Below are 21,834 nucleotides of genomic sequence, written 5' to 3' on the forward strand. Positions count from 1 at the left end.
AATGTTGATGAGCATTCTTGTGAGAAGAGAGGCGGGGTTCAGTCACAACCATCTTCTCAGCATGCTCTGGAGCGTTACAACTGCTGGTGCTCGTCTTCTGGGCAGAGGAGGGGCTGAAACATGAACCATTACTCAGGGGCCCTGCAACATCACAGGCAAGACTGTCATTTTAGTCCCAGGCAGAGGTGGTGGATTTGGTCTCCTGGTGCCTTTGTAGAACTGTGCCTCTAAGACAAATGAGTGGAGATTTGGTGCACATTGGGGATGTGTTTGGCATCAACCGTAGGTCTGTGTACCCTGTTTTCGATTTGTGGTTACCCAGTTTTTTAATTATGTTAGCCCATTAGTATATCTATTTGCTTTAGAGTGGTAGTCATAAAGGCTCTAACACATCCTATGAAGAATGCAAAGATAATTTACATTTGGTTTCACTGGGGAATTCTACCAAGCATACAAAGAAGAACTCCTATTGATCCTTCTCAAACTCTTCCAAAAGATTGAAGAGGAGGGAATACTACCAAACTCATTCTACAAAGACACCATCACCCAATATCAAAACCACGTAAATATACTACCAAAAAAGAAAATTATAGGCCAATATCATTGATGAACATAGATGCAAAAATCCCTCACAAAATATTAGCAGACTCCAATGACACATAAAAAGATCATACACAATGATCAAGTTGGATTCTTCACCGGGATGGTTCAATATACACAAATCAAACAATGTGATACACCAAATCAACGAAGGAAAGGACAAAAATCACATGATCATCTCAATATATGCAGAAAAAGCATTTGATAAAATTCAAAAATCATTAATGATAAAAATTCTTACCTAAGTGGGCATAGAAGGAACATATCTCAACATAATGAAAGCTATTTATAACAAACCCACAGCCAGCATAATACTCAACAGTGAAAAGGTGAAAACCTTCCCTCTAAAATCTGGAACAAGACAAAGATGCCCATTCTCATCACTTTTATTCAACAGAGTAGTGGAAGTACTGGCCAGAGCAATTAGACAAGAAAAAGAAATAAAAGGAATCTAAATTCAAAGAGAAGAAGTAAAATTGTCACTAAATGTGGATTACATGATACAATATATAGAAAACCTTAAAGGCTCTACACTAAAACTAATAAAGCTGATAAAATATTTGGCAAGGTAGCAGGATACAAGATTAACATAGACAAGTCAGTTGCATTTCTTCACACTAACAATGAAATATCAGAAAAGGAAAATAAAGAAACAATCTCTTTTAAAATCTCATCCAAATAAAAAAAATTCTTAGGAATAAATCTGACCAAGGAGGGGAATGATTTTTATCAGGAGAACTAGAAAACATTAATTAAGGGGATTAAAGATAACTCAAAGAAATAAAAAGATATCCCATGTTCTTGGATTGGAGGAATTAATATTGTTAAAATGGTCACACTACCAAAAGCAATCATTAAAAAGTCCATGAATGATAAACGCAAGAGAGAGTGTGGAGAAAAGGGAGCCCTCACACACTGCTGGTGAGAATGTAGATTGGTACAGCTATTACGGAAAACAATATGGAGATTCCTTAACAAAAACTAAAAATAAAGTTACAATATTATCCAGCAATCCCACTCCTGGGCATATATCTGGAGATAACTCTAATTCAAAAAGATACATGCACCCCAGTGTTCATAGCAGCAATATATACAGGTAGCCAAGACATGGAAGAAGCCTAAGTGTCCATTGACAGATGGCTGGATAAAGAAACTGTGGAATATTTATACAATGGAAAACCACTCAGCCATAAAAAGAATAAAAGAATGTCATTTGCAGCAATATGGATGGACCTGGAGGTTATCATTCTAAGTGAAGTAAGCCAGAAAGAAAAAAAAATTATATGTGATATCACTCATATGTGGAATCTAAAACAAATTAAAAATAAAGACACAAATGAACTTCTTTACAAAGCAGAAAAAGACTCACAGACATAGAAAGTAAACTTATGGATACTAGGGTGAAAGGAGGTGGGAATGAATAAATTAGGAGTTTGTAGATATATGTACTATTATATATATAATAGATAAGCAACAAGCTTCTTCTCTATAGCACAGGGAAGTATATTCAGTATTTTGTAGCAACCTAAAATGAAAAGTAATATGAAAACAAATATATGTATGAATACATATATGACAGAAACATTATGCTGTGCACCAAAAATTGACACAACTTTGTAAACTGACTTTACTTCAGTTGAAAGAAAGAAAGAAAGAAAGAAAGAAAGAAAGAAAGAAAGAAAGAAAGAAAGAAAGAAAGAAAGAAAGAAGGAAAGAAAGAAAGAAAATAGAAAGAAAGAAAGAAAGAAAGAAAGAAAGAAAGAAAGAAAGAAAGAAAGAAAGAAAGAAAGAAAGAAGGAAAGAAAGAAAGAAAATAGAAAGAAAGAAAGAAAGAAAGAAAGAAAGAAAGAAAGAAAGAAAGAAAGAAAGAAAGAAAGAAAGAAAGAAAGAAAGAAACTAAAAAATTTAAAAGGGATAAAGAAGGCCAACAAAAATAATAAACAAAAAGAGGAAAATTAGATTGGATTTTTTCAAAGTACCCCTTTATCTTATTATTTATAATTTAGTCAGTCCTCTATTTAACCATATATCAATTGGTTATTGCCCCTGACCGTCACTGACCTACATTCTCTCTCTATTGTCCTACTTATTCCAAACATTTCATATAAATGGAATCCAATATATGGCTTTTTGTGTATGACTCCTTTCACTTAGCATAATCAGAACTTCATTCTTTTTATGTCCAAATAATGTTGTATTGTATGGATATACCACATTTTATTTACCCAATTTCTTATTGATAGACTTTGGCTTGTTTTCATTTTGGGGCTATCATGCATATTGATGCTGTGAATATTTGTGTACAAATTTTTGAACGTATTTTTAAAATTTTCTTGGGCATAACAGTGGAGTTGCTGGATCATATGATAATTCTTTCTTTAACTTTTTGAAGAACCAGCTGCCTTACAAATTGGCTTCACTATTTTACATCCCCCCGACTCAAAGCAATGTATGGTGTTTCCAATTACTTCACATTCTTTCCTGTTATTGCTTGTCTTTTTTTTTTTTAATGATAGCTATCCTGGTAGGTGTGAAGTGGTACCTAAAATTGTATTAACTTTCTTAGCATTTACAAACTAAGTGATATACAGGTAGATATGAAACTAGATTCATAGGGACATAATTAGATACATGATAGAAAAAGGTATACAGGAATATCTCAAAGATATTGCATGTTCAATTCCAGACAACTACAATAAAGCACATATCACAGTAAAATGAGCCACATAATTTTTTTGGTTTCCAAGTGCATATAAAATTTATGTTATACTACACTGTAGTCTATTTAGCTTGCAATAGTATTATATCTAAAAAGCAATACACATATCTTAATTAAAAATACTTTAAAATCTGTTAGGCATCATCTGAGACTTCAGTGAGTCATAATTTTTTTACTGGTGGAGTGTCTTGCCTCGATGCTGGCAGATCAGGCTAGCAGTTGCTGAAAGTTGAGATGTCTGGCAATTTCTTAAAATAACAATAAATAATAATTGATAGTGAAACATTGATTGATTCCTCTTTCACTTGAACACTTAGAGGCCACTGTAGGTTTATCAACTCATCTAATTTAAATATTATTGTGTCTCAGGGAATAGTGAGGCCCAAGAAAAGAAAGAGAGAGGGGGGAACAGTCAAGTCAGTGGAGCAGTCAGAACACACACATCATCTGTGAATCTGGTTTTCATCTCATGTGGGTGGGGTTCATGGCACCCTGAAACAATTACAGTAGTAACATCAAAGACCACAGGTCACCATAACAAATATAATAACAATGAAATAGTTTGAAATACTGGTAAAATTACCAAAGTGTGACAGAGAGATACAATGTGGAAAAATGGCAGTGATAGACTTCCAGAGACCAGGTTGCCACAAACTTTCAACTTGTAAGGAAAAAACTCAATATCTGCAAAGTACCGTTAAGTGAAGCACAATAAAATAAGATATACCTGTATATAGAAACTTCCAAACAAATTATGCAAATTCATGTTTTTTTTCTGAGAATAAGCATAGTCACAAGGTCAGATACTCTTTTGTGAGAGGAATGACACTTTTGGAGTCACCGGCATTGACTGCTTTTTGAAGGATGAACACTATTCACACAGAGTGAGAAGAGAGAGAAAACTCTTCAAATAGAATATTTAAAGTAACATTTTGGGAAGGCAAAGTGTACAGGGTATCATTGTGAAACACAGGGTAGATCTACTTTGCTTGAGCAGACAGTTTTACAATTGAAGAAAATAAACCTGGAAAAACATATAGCCATTACAACTAAAATAAGGCAACATAAATAATTAGAGTAATTACATACTTTCAATATTTTGAAACAATGCAAGATGATGATATGTTTAAGTGGCATCATGAGTGAAACATCATAATTAACATGACTTTGCACTGAAATTTTCATAAGAGTTTCAGAAAGGGATAGTATTTGGATGGACATAGACACATCCCAGGTTGGTCCAATAGCGGAAGGAACTATTGAGAATTAGATAAGAGATGGACAAAGCTGTGCCTGCTATTCATTTCTCCCCACAAGCCTTGTGCTGTAACATGATATCCCACTGAGGGACCCTAGAGCTAAGGTTGCTTCTGATCTCCATGTATTTCTATTCTTTTGAACCCAATTTGGCTACTAGTTACATTATGTTTATAAAAACAAAGTGTTTTATGTGAGGATATTAATTAGCTATGTCAGCACTGGACTGCACCCTGCAGGTCTACAAGCCCTGTACTTGCCCAGCTTCAAGACCTGAGAAAAAGCCCAGAGTCAGCAACAGAGATAATCAATAGTTTAATGATTAGGGTGATCTTGCACATCTGAAGCAAAGTCCTGGAGCAAAATCCTGCCATGTGTGGGAGCTGGAGGGCAGGACATGATGGCAGTCTTTGCTTCTGGTGGGGAAGGAAAGGTTACCAGTTATAGGGGAGTTGATGTCAGGTTGGCTCATTGGTTACCAGGGTAATCAGCAGAGGGTCATGGCTCTTACCACCCCTATGATAAGCATAGTGGTGAGTTCTGCTCTAAATCAAGAACAGTCATTAGCTGGGGCCTGGGGCAAATATGAAGGAAGATCAGTCATGTGAGTTGTGTGTAGGTGAAGCAGGCACCAGTCAAGCAGGAGATGTATAGAGAGCAGCCATCTTGAGTTGCCTGACCATACAGCCATCATTAGAGGTACATGTTATTTATTGACTGAAAATAAAGAATCATGGAGTAGTGACATCAGAATTCCCATGCTCTCTTAAGGTTATAATTGCTTGTTCTCACTGTATGGGCAGAACCCTTGCCCCCAAGTTTCTGTTGAAACTCATGTTTCAGGGAAGTGTCTTCCAGAATAATGTTCCTTGTATACAGGAGATGGAACTGCAAATTAAGAGAATGGTTAGGATATTAGAAAACTAGACAAAATGATGACAAAGGGATGGCTATCCATTCAGAGGAGAACATGAGAAAAGAGAGGGGAGAATGGCAATCTGATAGTGGACACTTAACCAACGTCAGAAAACAACCTTTGGGAGGACATTTTACTTTTCAATAGTAGGAGATCACCAATAAGGAAATCATAAAGTTGGCTTGGAATGTGTGCCATCATCCTAAATAGTCTTAAGACATGTGATGTGATATGTCGAGTTCTCTGGTGAGTGGAATGATTAAGCTGTAATGACAGCTCCACAGGGCACAATGTCAGGAACCAGTCCTGTTGCTTTTCTGTTAAGGAGGGCAGTAGGGTGGAGGTGGGATTCCATTTTCAAGTTCTTTCAATATGCTGGTCCTCAAGCCAGCGCATATGTATCCGGGGCAGCTGAAAAGAAGAAGGATGAAGAAGGGCATTGAAACCCTTTAAAATTGTACTCAAAGAACAAGTAACACTTACTTTTATATGTGGCTGACTACAATTTAGTCACTAAATCTAGCTACAAGTCATGCTGGGAAATGTTCCCAGATAAGAACAACTATCATTTCTACCCAGGAAAGGAGCAGCAGACATTGAATGATAGAAAACTGGCAGTCTGGCCCACAACTCCTTTAACGAAGAATCAGTGTAAATCCTCTTATAAGCCTGTAGTTTTATGACTCTCAACCCTTGTCTCACAGAAAAGAAAAGTGAGTTTCAGAATCAAGAGTAAGCATTTGTGTCCTGCCTTCCTCTGCTCTAACGTCACTTGCTCTCAGTAAGTCAGCTGCTCATTCAGAGGAGAAACTATCAGATGCCAAAAGCAAAATTGATCTATTGTGAAAGAGATGAACTGTGTTCTAAAGAAACTTTAGACACTTCTCTGTCCTCGACACTGAAGGCCTTCAGGATGTTATGAGATTGTTATAATTATTTTTGGTTCCTTTAAGTTTAAGCTTAGAGCATGGGACAGGTAGTTGTATTTTATTTTAAATATATTTGGATGATACTATTCATTGAGTAAATTTTGATCGGACTTAATGCATATGAAGATCTGTGTTAGTCCTGATAATTACTATAGGAGAGAACAAAATATACATAAAATTGTGATGTGTTACAGACCCCCAGGCACCCATAGTACAATGAGAATATGACAAGTATTTCAACAACCAGCATGAACAGCTTTACCACACATACACATGCCACATATAGAATATGTTATGTTATACATGCTATAACATATATGCTACATATTATATTATACTATAATGTATTATACTATACACTTTACTGTAGAGGTGAGTAATACATTCTTCCCATTTTCCAGGAGATAAATCCTTAGTAATTTGCATTCAAAGGGAAAGTAGAAGAAGAAATGTTTCCACTTGTTTCGGGAAAGAGACAACATGTAAATATACTCAATCAATAAGGCAAATGAGTTTAGGGTACTTCTTTTTTTATGTGTTCCTCAATACATGTACTTTCTTGTAGAAGTGTACTTGAGCATTTTGATCACTAACATGTACACATCATGAAGATGCTGGGTGAAGATGAGTGTTTCAATAGGAAACTCCATAGCATACTCAACTGGAGATTTCTGCCACTGGCTAGAATGACAGATTCAGTGTAAATGTCTAAGTACAGCACTAAGAAGATTTAAGTTTCCCTTTTGTATGTGAAACACTGAGGTCATGCTCCTTACATGAAGCTTGCTTGCGGGGTAATTGGAGTAGGTGATCAGGGCAATCACACTACCTGTGGATGGCTGGAGGGGATGGTGGGCACAGAATGCTCTGGAATATGACACGATAGATTTCTACTCCTCTTACAATGTGCACCCCCAAAAAAATAAGCTACTTTTTAGTATTTTTATATACATATACATATATATAATATTATAATATATATAGATATATATATAATATATCTCCTTAGATATTTAGTTTAATTCAATTAAACTTTTGGATAAATTATGCAGTCTTATAGTCTGTCAGACAACCTGATGTTACAGGTAAATAGAATATAAATTTAACACATTTTAATTCACTGTATAGAAAAGAGCACTTTAAGATGAGAAAATTCACAATTTCAAAATTTTCATATCAATCTTTAAAGGGCACTATCTGCTTTATTTTGGGGAAGCAAACACCGAGGGCTTTTGTGATTGAAACAACATTGTGGTTTACCATTTTCTCAATGGCATCATAGTCATTACTCACATCTAATTTAATCAATCCATCTTATTAGTGTTTTCTGATTTTAAAAAGGATATAAAATTACATTTTATTGAATTATAAATGTGAGTATAATAGCTATTAATATTTCCTGTGGGTTGATGTCCATGCACCAGAATGCAATTGTACTATTTTATTAAATTCAAAAATATTTCTGTTTTGCTGCCCATTTGGTTTGCACATTCTGTGTCTTGAGTGATGTTCACAAAGTTTTCTTAAGATTTGTTTCTGCCATTGCCACAATACAACACATTTTTATAGTAATACATTCCTTTAGTATTTTAAGACAAAAAGTTGTACTATTTTGGACAGATGGTTATGTTTCTAACAATCCTTCTTATGCTCTGGTAATCATAGGAAGTCAAATTCTGCATTTTCTAAATGTTTATAAAAGCTTTATAGCTAGACAGTATAAAATGATGCTGACAATATAAAAAAATTATACACATATAATATTTTGATAAAAGTGCATTTAGACAACATTATAATATTTAATTTTCATAACACTCTGGTACAGGAATGCTATTATCTACAATTGAAGAGAAGTGAGTCCGAGAGAGGTCAGTAAACATGTTCAAAGTTGCACAGTTTAGATTTCAGATCCAGAACCACACAGTGAATCTTGTGACTCAAAATCTCTTACTCATTCTGCTAGACCATGCTACTTCCAGAAATAGATCCAGGCAGCCCAGGTCTATCTCCACAGAATACTTTCTCAAAAGAAATTTCAAGGTAGGCCAAATTAAATAAAAAAATGAACATCTATCTTTTTCTCATATTTAATTCAAGATCAATCTCCTTCTTCTAACCGTGTCTTTATATTTGGCCTTCACTTCAAATCCAAGTGCCTTTTTAAATGAGTTTAAATTTATTGTCTCTAGTTTATGTTTTAAACTAAGTAAATGATTTTCAACATCAGCCTATACCACCAATTGAAATTGGTTAGAAAAAATGACTTTCCTTGTGATCATATTTTTTAAATTTTGTTTTGATGGGGGAGGTATTTATTTATTTGTTTATCTATCTATCTATTTATCATTTGTTTGTTTGTTTGTGTCTTTAAATGAAGATACTGGGAATTGAATCCAGGATCCTGTGTATACTGAGCATGCACTCTACCACTGAGCAAGAATTTTGTTATAGAATGAACTGTGTCCCTGTATAATTTGTATGTGAAGTCTAAAATTTGGCTGCCTCAGAATGTGACCTTATATGGAATAGAGCTGTTGAAGGTGTGATTAGTGAAGATGAAATCATGCTGGACTAGTGTGGGCCTCTAACCTAATATGACCGGAGTCCCTGTGATAAGGGAATATTAGAGCATGAATACACATGGACACAGGGACAATGCCACGTGAAAATGAAGGTAGAGATTGGGGCAATGCTTCTTCACACCAAGGAATTCTCAGGACTGCCAGAAAACCACCAGAAACTAGGGGAGAAACCCTAGAAGGAATCAGCCCCACTAAAACCTAGATCTCAGACTTTTAGTATCCTAATCAATAAATTGCTGCTTAAGCCACTTAGTTTGTGGTATTTTGCAGGCCTCATCGGTTAATATATAGCCTTTTCTTTTCTTTATCAAATCCACTATTCTTTCCAGGCTTTTTCATCTTTATTATGATTCTTTAAGAGTCTCTAAAAAATTTGAATTTACCATCCCCTATAATGCCTAAAATGCTGGTCTTCTTGAGGATCGTCCTTTATATACAGTTTTAGAATAATATCAAAATCTGTGGTTTAAACTAGTACTCATTTATATACCGAAATTGCATATGCCTTCTAAAATCAGGCACAGATTACCCAACATATCTTAAACTGAATTCACTACACTTGGTGAATTTCCCTATCTTCTTGTCTCTTCCCCACTTTCTCTATTGTTGTAAGTCACTCCTTTGACTCAGTTACTCCAGCAAGAATCTTGAATGAAGGTCAATCTATATTTGTCAACTTCATGTCCTAATTTTAAATAGTACATAAGCCCATCAATTCTATCTCCTTAAAAATTCTTCAATAAATCCAGCTTTTTATAACACTTTACATTCTCTCCTGGTCAACTACAGTACTTTCCTACCTAGCATTTCTGACTTCTGCCTTATGTACTTCCCCCAATTCATTGCTTGAAAGTTGTTCTGTTTAAAGACCCATTCTGTTCTGAAAGATATAACAGAGTGTATTGTGACTTTTTAATTTTATTTTTCATTTAACTCAGGAATAATTGACAAATAAATTGAAATTGTGATTCTTAATACACATTAATGAGAATAACAGTTTTTAGATGCAGTTCATTTATGCAAAACATCTATCTATTTTTAGCATCTAGGTTTCTTTAATCTTAATGCATTTTGATTTCCATTCTTTGTAATGATGAAACATTGCAGATTTAAATAAATTTACATCAGAGTTTTTATTATCTCTTAAGTTTAAAACACCATAATCAAAGCCTCTTTTTCCCTGTCTACTTCACCTTCAAACCTCCTTCCCCTCCCCAAACACATGCATACACACACACACACACACACACACACACACACAAAGTCATCACTCTCTTTTTTTCTCTTTTGTGTCAGCAACATGCCATGGATATAGCAAACATATTTCTTGGTTGGTCTTTTTGTGAGTCTAAATGAGGTCCTTGTGCATCTGTAGGTGATTAAAAGGGAATTTTTGATTTCATAGAAAAGTGGTAAAATGCTTTGGAATGTCTTTTAAAATAGCATTTCTAAACTTGAAGTGGAATTTTGACATTTTGGCATTTAGCATTTTAAGTTTTATCCATTTATTAAGCAATTTTATGTGTTTTTGTCACCTGGCCTTTTCTGTCTTATTCATATATTTCCAGATGGTACAAATTTCTTCCCCAAAGAAAGTTCATAATGGCAAGAATGTTAGTTATATTCTTTATTTTGTGTTCTGTAAGGTTTTATTGATCCATACAATTCTAATAGCATCTTTTTTTCTGTTTTGATGGAAATGGGAGAATAAAAAATCATTTGTATCATTATAAGTCAAATACTACTTTCTTTCAATAATGAAATATTTTAAGTAAACTTATCTATTAACAGTTTCTCTTTTTAATTTTTTCTTGTTCATTTCCCCCCATGAATATCCCTAATTTTTAGCACAGTAAGCAAAATTTCCTTGGGTGACTAGTTCTTAGAAATTGTAAAATGCATTTGCTCAGGCAATAAGCACTTTACTATATCAACATATTTCTGCCATGCTTATAAAGTCATTAAGCTTGCACCTTTGGGAAGATTTTAATTAATTACAAAATGTCAATTAATCGATGGAGTAAAATGGGCAAAGGTAACATGGAACAGATTTAGCAATATACAAAAGAGTTGGATATCTTCAGTCTATGCTTGATAGAAAGTTCTAATTTCCCTATCTTGAGAAAAAAAGACACTGGACTTAGACATCTTTTTTCAATTTTGCTGTTAAGGAGATTTGGGCCCAGGAAGGTCACTTAACTGATGGACATCTCTTTTCTCATAAATGAAAGGACAGGACCAGAGTACGTAATTTCTAAAATTCTTTTCAACTCTAATATTTTATTTTTTTGTCAAAATCTATCAGCCTCAGTGATACATGTTGTCAAAGACTAGAGATATAGAGAATGATGATGATGATAATGATGATTTTGATAATGTTTAATATTATTGAGTGCTATATGCCTGCATTTGATTCCCTAATTGTTCTAATAGTGGAATATTACTGCCTTCCATTTTATTAGTGAGAAAATTGAGGAACAGATAATTTAACAGATAATATACCCAATACCATAAAGCCCTATGCCAAAGTCAAATATTTCAAATATTAAGCTTTATGGAAAAATTATTATCAGTGTTCATTAGTATCCTTTCTGTGCACAAGCAAGACTATATTATTTATCCACTTGAAGATAATTGAGGTCATGTAATTAGCTTTGTCCAATGGCCATGAGTCAAATTTACATGTATAAGTTTTGGCACAAAGCATGGAAAACCCAGCAATGGCTCTGCAGGTGCCTCTTTTTCTGAGATGCCCATCAGGAGGCAGTAAGCTCCATATGGTGTTGCTTCAAGATGGTGGTAATTTCCTTGTTCTGAATCACTGAGTTTCTGGTTTTGGAACAGTTCATCTCGCTTCTTATCTGGATACAGACTTTGCTTGAGTAAATTCTAAATCTTTGTTGTTTAATCCACTGAAATTTGGAGATATATATATATGTGTGTGTGTGTGTACACACACACACACACATACACACACACACACACACACACACACACACACACACATACGAGTATACCTAGCCTATATACAAAATCAGGACATTTTTATCCTCAATGAAATTTAAGAGCATGAAACTTTGAAAGTTTTCCATGTTATCAATTATACCAGTATTTTCTGATATAACCAGCCACCAGGCAGTTAGCATTGGGTACCATGAAAACATTCTTAAGCATGAATTATTCTCTCCTGCTAGATTATCTCCTTTTTTCTCACTTCTTTCTCTCTTGAAACCTCTTATTCTTGCTCCCAAATTCTTTTTGAGTAAATACATACCCTAACAAATCCTCTTTTTTTTTTTTTTGGAAATATTTTTTCTTTCAAGATTGAGATATAGTAAGAAATATTTGATTTTCAATACTGACATTTAATAACAGTGTGATCTCATCAAAGTTATGTCTCAGTCATATTCAATCTGAAAATGAAAAAAAATATGAGTATTATGTAAAAAAGGGTTAGATATGTGATAGCACTTCCCCAAATTTTGTGTATTGCTGGGGTCATAAATTTCTAAAAGGGAGAATTGGAGGATCAGAGAAAAGACGATATCCAACCCTTTGAAATAAAGCAGTTTGGGCTGCCCAAGTGGGTCTGCAAAGGTGGAAAAGATTATGGAAAGCTGCTGTCTCCAATTATCTGTTGGGTCTCAGTGGCTCTTGGTCAGCAAGATTTTCATTTGGGAAGATGATGTGGGTGTGGAGAGAAAGACAGCAAGAACTAGCTAGAATCCACATGTATCTGTTTGTTTGTTACTCGTACCTCTAAAATAACAGATTTCAGATGAGCTGCTTTATTTTCCCCTTCCAAAATTTGTAAAAAGAATTTCTTATTTGGGCCAGTTAACAAAGTATCATACAGGATAGGGGATTCTTGTAAACTATTCTAGCTTAGCCAAGATGACAGTGCAAAAAATTGCTGCAAGTCAATTAATTTTCCTATACTTTAATTTCTTTATTTCTAAAATGTTTGATTTTGCTTCAGCAACTCAGTGTCATAGTTGTTGGAATCACATGTGAATATACACTGAAAATTAGGATAGTGATAAAAATTATTGTTGTTTCCAAAGTAATTGTGACAACATATTTTAAAACGATTTGCCTAAACACATCAATCTGTGAAAATAAATATTTAATACATTTTAAAAATAGAAGCCTCTTGAAACAGTGTGGGCTTAACTTGTCTTGTGTATATCTGCTTGTTCTATAGTCTATGATTGTAGATTTCAAATTTTTACAGTGCAGGACACAAAATTTACATAAAAAATTCAATAATCATTTGTTAACTAAATCCTTACTTTTAACTTCTAAGATAATATATTAATAATTTAATATTCATGACACATACAAAGAGGTGGATAGCTTACATATTCTATTACATGGAATTCTGAAGTTCATGTACTACCAAGAAAAATATAAATATAGATTTGAATCTTATGTAACTGCTGCTCTGATAAAATTAGTTGGAAGAAAATTCAGTACTTTGAATTTTAAATAGTTATTATTTTTAATAGTTATTTACTTCAATTTTAGCTAGTGAACAGTGGAAAGCAGCATACATTTAAGCCAGTAATTTCTACTTCTAGCCAGAAACACATAGGAACTGTGTATAAATAAATGCAAATGCCATTAATATATAGATTTCTAAAGTTCTACTATATTTTTCTTGGAAATGAAGAGAAATTTCAAAATTATCTTTCTTAATCCTATCATTTGATAGATAAAATAGAAAATTACCCAAAGTAAGAAAAATTATATAGATCATAAATAAACTTTTTGTATAATTTACTGAACTATTCATGTGCCTGTTTTATTTTATTATTGTTTTTTGTAATACAACTGACTACTTACACCAACCACTGTGGTATATATTTTACCAATTGTGCACATATTTCTATGATTCATTCATACAAATGTTGATTATGGTGTGTTCCAAATTCATTTGGGTTTGCAAACCTTATCATAACTAAGACAACTGAGGAATTAGAAATTCATTTTAAACAAAAATCAAAGGAGAATTTGCAAGAGACTATCCCAATCAAACCTATGGCCCTATTGCAGAAAACAGATTTTAAACAAATCTGGGCTAGGCCTTGTTATGTACACGGTATATAGACTGAGGTTCAAACCACAGTGCCTGATGTTGGGAGTATGTGGTCTTATTAAGATAGTGAAAGACATGTAGTCAGTAGTTACAGAGTAGTGCAAGTGTTTGACAATGACTGTTTCATAGGAGAGGCAGTGAAGGATTCATTTCTGTGTTTTCATCAGAGACATAGAGTTCAAAACAATGACTTTGGTCCTAAACTTAGGAGATTTTATACTACAATAAATAGTAGTAAGGAGGGTGTGTGGATATATTGTGTTCTGTATGTGGGGGCACACACACACATGCCTGTTGTGGGCAAAGATAATGTGTATTTTGCAGGGTTAGCTCATTTAGCCAATACTAAAAAAAAAGGGGGTGGACAATAGATCCCAAGTGACTTTGTGATTTTTTACTACTAATAATTATAAAGAAAAACACTGGCAAAATAAGTAAAAAGTACAGAATTTTTCTAGTTTTTTATTATTTTTTATTTTTTTATTTTCTTTTTTTAACATTTTTATTGATTTATAATCATTTTACAATGTTGTGTCAAATTCCAGTGTTCAGCACAATTTTTCAGTCAAAAATGGACATATACACACTCATTGTCACATTTTTTTCTCTGTGAGTTATCATAACATTTTGTGTATATTTCCATGTGCTATAGAGTGTAATCTTGTTTATCTATTCTACAATTTTAAAATCCCAGTCTACCCTTCCCACCCTCCACCCCCCTGGTAACCACAAGTCTGTATTCTCTGTCTGTGAGTCTACTTCTGTCCTGTTTGGTGCAGCCACTATGGAAAACAGTGTGGAGATTCCTCAAAAGACTAGGAATAGACTTACCATATGACCCAGGAATCCCACTTCTGGGCTTGTATCCAGAAGGAAATCTACTTCAGGATGACATCTGCACCCCAATGTTCATAGCAGCACTATTTACAACAGCCAAAACATGGAAACAGCCTAAATGTCCATCAACAGGTGACTGGATAAAGAAGATGTGGTATATTTATACAATGGAATTCTATTCAGCCATAAAAACTGACAACATAATGCCATTTGCAGCAACATAGATGCTCCTGGAGAATGTCATTCTTAGTGAAGTATGCCAGAAAGAGAAAGAAAAATACCATATGAGATCGCTCATACGTGGAATCTAAATCACAAAAACAAAAACAAAGAATTTTTCTAGTTTTTAAATTCAAAGTTTGTTTATTCTTTCAAGCAACTGTTATACTTACTGAAGGGGAATAACAGTTCCTGCCTTTTACAGTGAAGGAATAAAGAGTATTCATGATGTTACTTTTCATTAAAATATAAAATTTTCCATCCTAAGGTCCTAGAGAATGAGTTATTCTACCCTGATCAAAAATGGTCCTCTGGGCATTGACTCATATGGGGTAATTTAATGGAATTTCACATTCTGTAATCGAGACTATATGTTCATCTAATGATGCCAAGCATAATTTAAAAACCCCTCAATGCTGAAGTTTCAGTCTCCTGCCATGATTGTTCATATCTCTCAGTTGATTAATGAATCTAAATGACAATGCAAATCAAAGTCAATTTTCATATTGTGTTTACACCATTAGTGAAAATCTAATTAAATATCTAATAATTAATGCAACTCCTTCCAGGAGAGTTAATACATCAGAGAATGTCAACAGGGAATATCCAGTGGGAATATTACCTTCATTGTTGTGTTTCATATTGTGAATTGAGTGAATTATACTGTATATTGTATTTTATATGCATATTTTTTAAAAACTCGTGGGCAAGACAATCCAGTTCTTGGTACAATAATGTAACTTTCTTTTAGTTGGACATTATTATATTGATAACATGTCTATGTGTCTGACACCAGGTCACCCAGCCAGCTAGCCAGTAAACATTTAGAGAGTGCCTAATACGTGACCAGCACTGTCTTAAATGTCAGTGATATAGAAAGTGTTAATATAGAGTCCTTTTTCTAAAAAAGATCTTTTTTAAAATTACTAACCATTACAATTAAGCTTCTAATTTTCAGTGGGGAACTTTTGAGTGGAGGTCAGGGAAGGTTATGGTGCATATTAGAATATCCTTTGCCATTATATTTCCACATGAGGAGTATTTATCTTCTCCTACTTTTGGGCTTGAACTTGTAACCTGCTTTGGCCCTTAGGCTATCAGCAGATATGATGTGATGCAAGCCAAGGCTTGAAATGTGCCTATGCACTGGGCTTTCTCTCTTGTACTCTACCTCTACCATGAAGACATGCTGAGTAGGCTGATTGGTTTCAAACAAATCAAAGGCACTTAAGATTAGACCTGAACTGAACCCATGTCCTAGAACTAAACAAAAGTGAGGGCATCAGAGGTCTCAGCAGAGCTGGCCTAGTGGGTCAGCAGTTTGATTTAGAACCCCAGCTGAACAATTAGTCAGTGCATAAGAATATTTATCTTTATCAGCCTCTAAGTTATGGGATGTTTTGTTGCAGACCCATAGCTGACAGACACAAATGAATCTGTGTTTTACAGTGATTGCAATATCAGATATGTTTTTCTTTTTAGATCTTCTATTTAAAAATATTTAGAGGAGTATAAATATGTGTTCCCTGTTTTAAGGAAACAGAGGCTTCATCATTATTTAACTATAATTTAAGAACCAAGCAACAAAGGCAGAAACAGTGAAAACATCAATGGTATAAATGTAATAATATGAATGATTATATTCTACCAAATGTATCCATGACAATTTCTTAAGTGATCATCAAAGTATAGGCAAATTATTCTCCTCAGAAGGCCCTGTAAGCTCCCTGTGTAGTTAACCAGTTTACATAAACATGGAAGACAGTGATGGAGTTGCTTCTTGATTTAAAAAAAAAGTTGTGTCAGTGTGTTTAGGTAATTTTTTAGAGTTGTGTTTGTGTTTGATCTGAGTTGGCTCAAAAAATGACAAATAGGCAATGTAAATATAAAAATTCAAGGCCACTAAGAGAAAGAAATATATGCTAGACTTAAAGCCATTAATATGTAACTGTTAACTCCTTAAAATAAAGCACACTCTTATTTTATATTATACACCTCTAGTCCTTAGAGCTATGTCTTTCATGATTTTGGTATATCATGTATGAGCAATAAATAGTATTACGTGATTAAAACAATGATCACACATAAATATATTACTAATGAAAATTTAAATGTTTAGGGACCTTTGTATTGTTAGTCCTTGTATAATGTACTAAATTTACTAAAACAACCTTTTCATGTACATATGTACATTAATAATAGAAAGTCATTTGGCATAAATTAACTGTGTATTTTCAGTGATTATGGTCACACCTCAAATCTCTGGAAGTAGTTATTTGGTACACTTTGACATCGACCCCCTTAAAATTAGATTAAATTTTTAGTAACTATAAAATCTCTGACAAGAATATGCTCCTTCCAGCATATTATATATAAATATAAAATTAAAAGAAGGATGTACCCTCCTGTGAGAAAAGCAAATGTAAATATCCAGTTATGTGGATTAGGTGAAGCAAGGACCTAGCGTTCACTTTACATAGTTTTATAGTGGGCGTTTTTTCACCATGAATCTTTCATCACAGGTTGACTAAATGTTACTTGTTCATAACTCACAATTTAAATAGTTTGAGCTCAGGTACCCCTTATGAAAAAAGTGAGATTCAGCATTGCATATTTAATTCTTAAAGCGTAAACTGTCTCATATTTACTATCACACAAAATAACAGAACAAAAATAAGTAAATACAGTAGAAAAATATGAATCTGTAGGCAAAATTGACCTGTAAAAATAAATGGGATTATTCCAACAATGCAAATTAGTTTGCCTGTATACAATAAATTAATGTATTATGGCACATTAATAGATTACAAAACTACAAGGGGAAAAGCAATTGATCATTTCAGAAGATGCAGAGAAAGTACGTGATTAAAGTCCAATACTATTCCTGATAAAAAGCTCTTAGAAAACAAGAAATGAAAGAACTTCTTTATTCTGACAAAGAATATCTGGAAAAAAAAAAACACCCAAAGTAAACTATTGTGATTAATACAAAAAAGGTAAAAACATTAAATTCAAAATTAGAAACAAGATAACAATATCCTCTATGACCTCTTCCATTCATCATTGTAAGGGAGGTACATAAGAACTTAGTAAGAAACAGAATCAAATGTATTATTTACTAGAATCTGAAAGAAATAATCTAAACTGTTTATGTTTAAAAAAATAAATATAAAAGAGTAGTTTTCGGGGACTAATATCAGGTGTCTTTCTATGCCTAGAAACAAAATGTTAGAAATACAATAAACAGATACAATTTTAACCACAGAAAATATGAAGAAAAGGAATTCACCAAGTAAATGTCTTGTGAGCCATCAGAAAAAAAATATGACTGTGTGGAAATGCATTAAAGATACAAAAGTAAATGGAGAAATATAGCTTCTTCATGAATATGGAAAGCCTATATTTTAACCATATAAAATCTTACCAAAGTGATTCACAGATTTAATCTCTATGATTAAATGCTGGCAGAGGTTTGAATGGTACTCAACAAACTTACTCTAAAATTTATATGGAAAAAGACACAGCCAATGATAGTCAAGTTATTCTTGAAGAAATTTAGGTGAGTGTAAATTCCAGCCATAAATATTAGGCAGTAACACTTAGCAGAAAAGTTAGAAAAACACTTACCCAAACTTGAAACTTTAAGTTTAAACTTTAAACTTTAAGTACAAGAGATGTGGTGTTGGGGCAAGGAATAGCGACTTTATTTGGAAAGCTGGCAGACCGAGAGGATGGCTGAATAATGTCTTGGAGAACCATCCAGGTCCAGTCACAATACAGGCTTCTTTTATACAAAACAAAAACAAAAAAAAACAACAACAACAAACAAATAAAAAACAAGGGAAGGTGTATGGTAGGTTGTTGCAAACATCTTGCTGTAGAAATTCTTTGTTCTTGCAGCTGTCCATGAGGGGCAGTTCATGGTGTCCCTGTAAACCTCCAAAAAACAAATGTTATTCTCTATTCTACAGCTTGTTATCTTTATGTGAGTGCAAAGCTAGCAAGACCAAGCCTAGGAAACAGGGCACAGTGGTCAAAGCTAAAGGAACAGATCTAATATAGAGTCAGATTTTTTCTCCTCTATTACATTAACTTCAGAAAATTATAATATCCTTATAAATTAAAGGTTTCAACACACAAACTCTAGCAATTTCTTTCCTAAGTTACCTTCAACCTTCTGCCTGTGTTCAGTGTGCACCAAGATAAATATACAAGTATGTTTATAACATCATTGCTTATAGTAATCAAACATCATAAATAACTCAAACATCCACTTTTTGGAAAATGGATTAATGGAGTAATTTTTAAGTTGCATTCTAAAAATTTCAGTTTTATAAAAATTAATAATTCTAAATATAAAAATTGCAGTAAAGAGAATGTTTCAGGGGAAATTGAACAACAATATAACATTTAATAAATATAAATGGCAACTTAAACTAAATGATATCATTTTATTGATATATAAGTGTGTTCAAGAAATTATAAAGAAAAGCAGGAGAATGCATTTTAAAATCTCAGGATACTCCGTAGTGAAGAAAGAGAGGTAAATAGGATAAAATAAAAGCACATTAAGGGCTTTAATAATAAAGTACATGTTTTAGTTAATTTCAAAAAGAAGGTTGATAAATTTCAGTTAGCCAGACAATTAGCCATTTTTGTTGTTTAAATTTTATCTTACTTATTTTTATAAAAATAGTACAACTTTAGCATCATGAAATTTGTGGACACTTCCTTTCTGACTTACTATATAGTTATTTTTTGTCATTTTTATATGTACATTTAAAAATATATATTCTGTGAGGTGTACAAATTGTTAGACAAAGGTTGGAAACTCTATAAGAAAGTCCTCCCTGTTCTTTTTTGTCTAATTAATCTAGAAATCTTCAAGGGATTAGTTGGTTTTTATTATTGTAAATCTTCTCACTTTAATTTTGAGTTTCTCAGTATCCAGACATTCTTTTTTTGTCAGTCTACCCTATATCTACATATGTGAGAGGACCAAGACCCTGATGCAACAATCATTCTTCCCAGAGAAAGCCCATGTCCTGGGATCTATAGGACCCAGCAGCATATATAAATATATACTTATCTACACTGGCACATTATAATCACTCATAATTACCTTTGGACTCACTCTTGGTGTTGAATACTCTATGTGTCTGGACAAGTGTACAATGGTATTTATCCACTGTTACAGTACCACACACAATTGTTTCACTGCCCTAAAAATCCTCTATGCTTTACCTAATCAATCTTCCCTTTCTCATAACACTTAGCAACTTTTCATCTTTTTATTATCTCCATAGTATTGTTTTTTCCAGAATATCATGAGGTTGGAATCATATAATACATAGCCTTTGTAGATTGGCTTCTTTCACTTATCATTATACATTTAAGGATCTATATTATCTTTTTATGGCTTAATAGCTCATTTATTTTCAGCACTGAATAATAATCCATTGTCTGATTGTTCTATGGTTTATCCATTCTCCTACTGAAGGATTTTTTGTTGCTTCCATGTTTTGATAATTACAAACAAATCTGATGTAAATATCCTTGTGTAGGTTCTCATGTGGACATAGTTTTCAGCTCCTTTAGGTAAACTGTAAAGAGTAGACTTGAAGGATTTTATGGTAAGAGCACATTTAGTTTTGTAAGAAACTGCCAAACTACTTTCCAGACTGTTTTAATCATTTTATATTTCCATCAGCAATAAGTAAGAGTTCCTGTTGCTCTACATCTTGGCAGGATGTTTGGTGTTGTCAGTGTTCTACATTTGGTTAGTCTAATAGGTATGTAGTAGTATCTTCTTGTTTTAATTTGTAGTTTCCTAATGGCATACAATGCTGAACATATTTTCGTATGTTTGTTATCTGTCATCATCCTTGGTGAGGTATCTGCTCAGGTAATTTGCTCATTTTTTAAATCAGGTTGTTTAATGTTCTATTGTTGAGCTTTTTAGAATTCTTTGTATATTTTGGCTAATAGCCTTTTATCAGATATATCTTTTGAATATGCATCCTCCCAATCTGTGGCGTCTTATCATTCTTTTGACAATGTCTTTTGCAAAGAAAACAAATTGTAATTTTTTTTAAAGTTCAGCTTAGAAATTATTCCTTTCATTGATCATGCCTTTGATGGTATATCAAAAAGTAAAGTGAACAAAGTCAAAATATGGACTAGATAATCCTTTAAATAGCAGAAACTAATTTCCAAAGATGGAGCAAAATACCATAATGAACTTATAATATAAAAAACAGTTAACATGACTACTTTCTTGATATAAAGTAGAAAATATATATAAAAATATATAATTAGAAAAAATTTAACTATCCTTGTGTAGGATAGAATAATAACTATCAGAAAATAACAATAAACAGGTTGTTTTTTATATAATATTGGCAAAACTGGATTAGAAGACAGCTTCTTGAAATGTATGTTTTGTAGAAAAGTCATCCTGAATTTTAAAATCTAGAAAAGGCCAAAATATTATACAAGTATGAAATAAATGAAATTATCTTCAGTGGTATAATGAATGAGGTGTTTAATGCCTGAAAAACGCATCTGAAGGAAAAACAAAAGAAAGTCACTCAAAAAAAAAGAAAATTAATGAACAAAGTTATATGTGGAAAACAAAATAAAGTCATAAATAAATTAGTCAATAATACATATGGATA

General features: G+C 33.1%; 1 protein-coding gene across 1 annotated transcript in view; it reads right to left on the bottom strand.

Annotated features, from left to right (window-relative positions):
- LOC140692873 (uncharacterized) overlaps positions 1–21,834 on the bottom strand; it is a 78,483-nt gene that overhangs the window by 48,125 nt on the left and 8,524 nt on the right. The gene's annotated exons all lie outside the window — the stretch shown is intronic.

Source organism: Vicugna pacos, unplaced genomic scaffold, assembly GCF_048564905.1.
Source record: "Vicugna pacos unplaced genomic scaffold, VicPac4 scaffold_18, whole genome shotgun sequence".
NCBI lineage: Eukaryota > Metazoa > Chordata > Mammalia > Artiodactyla > Camelidae > Vicugna > Vicugna pacos.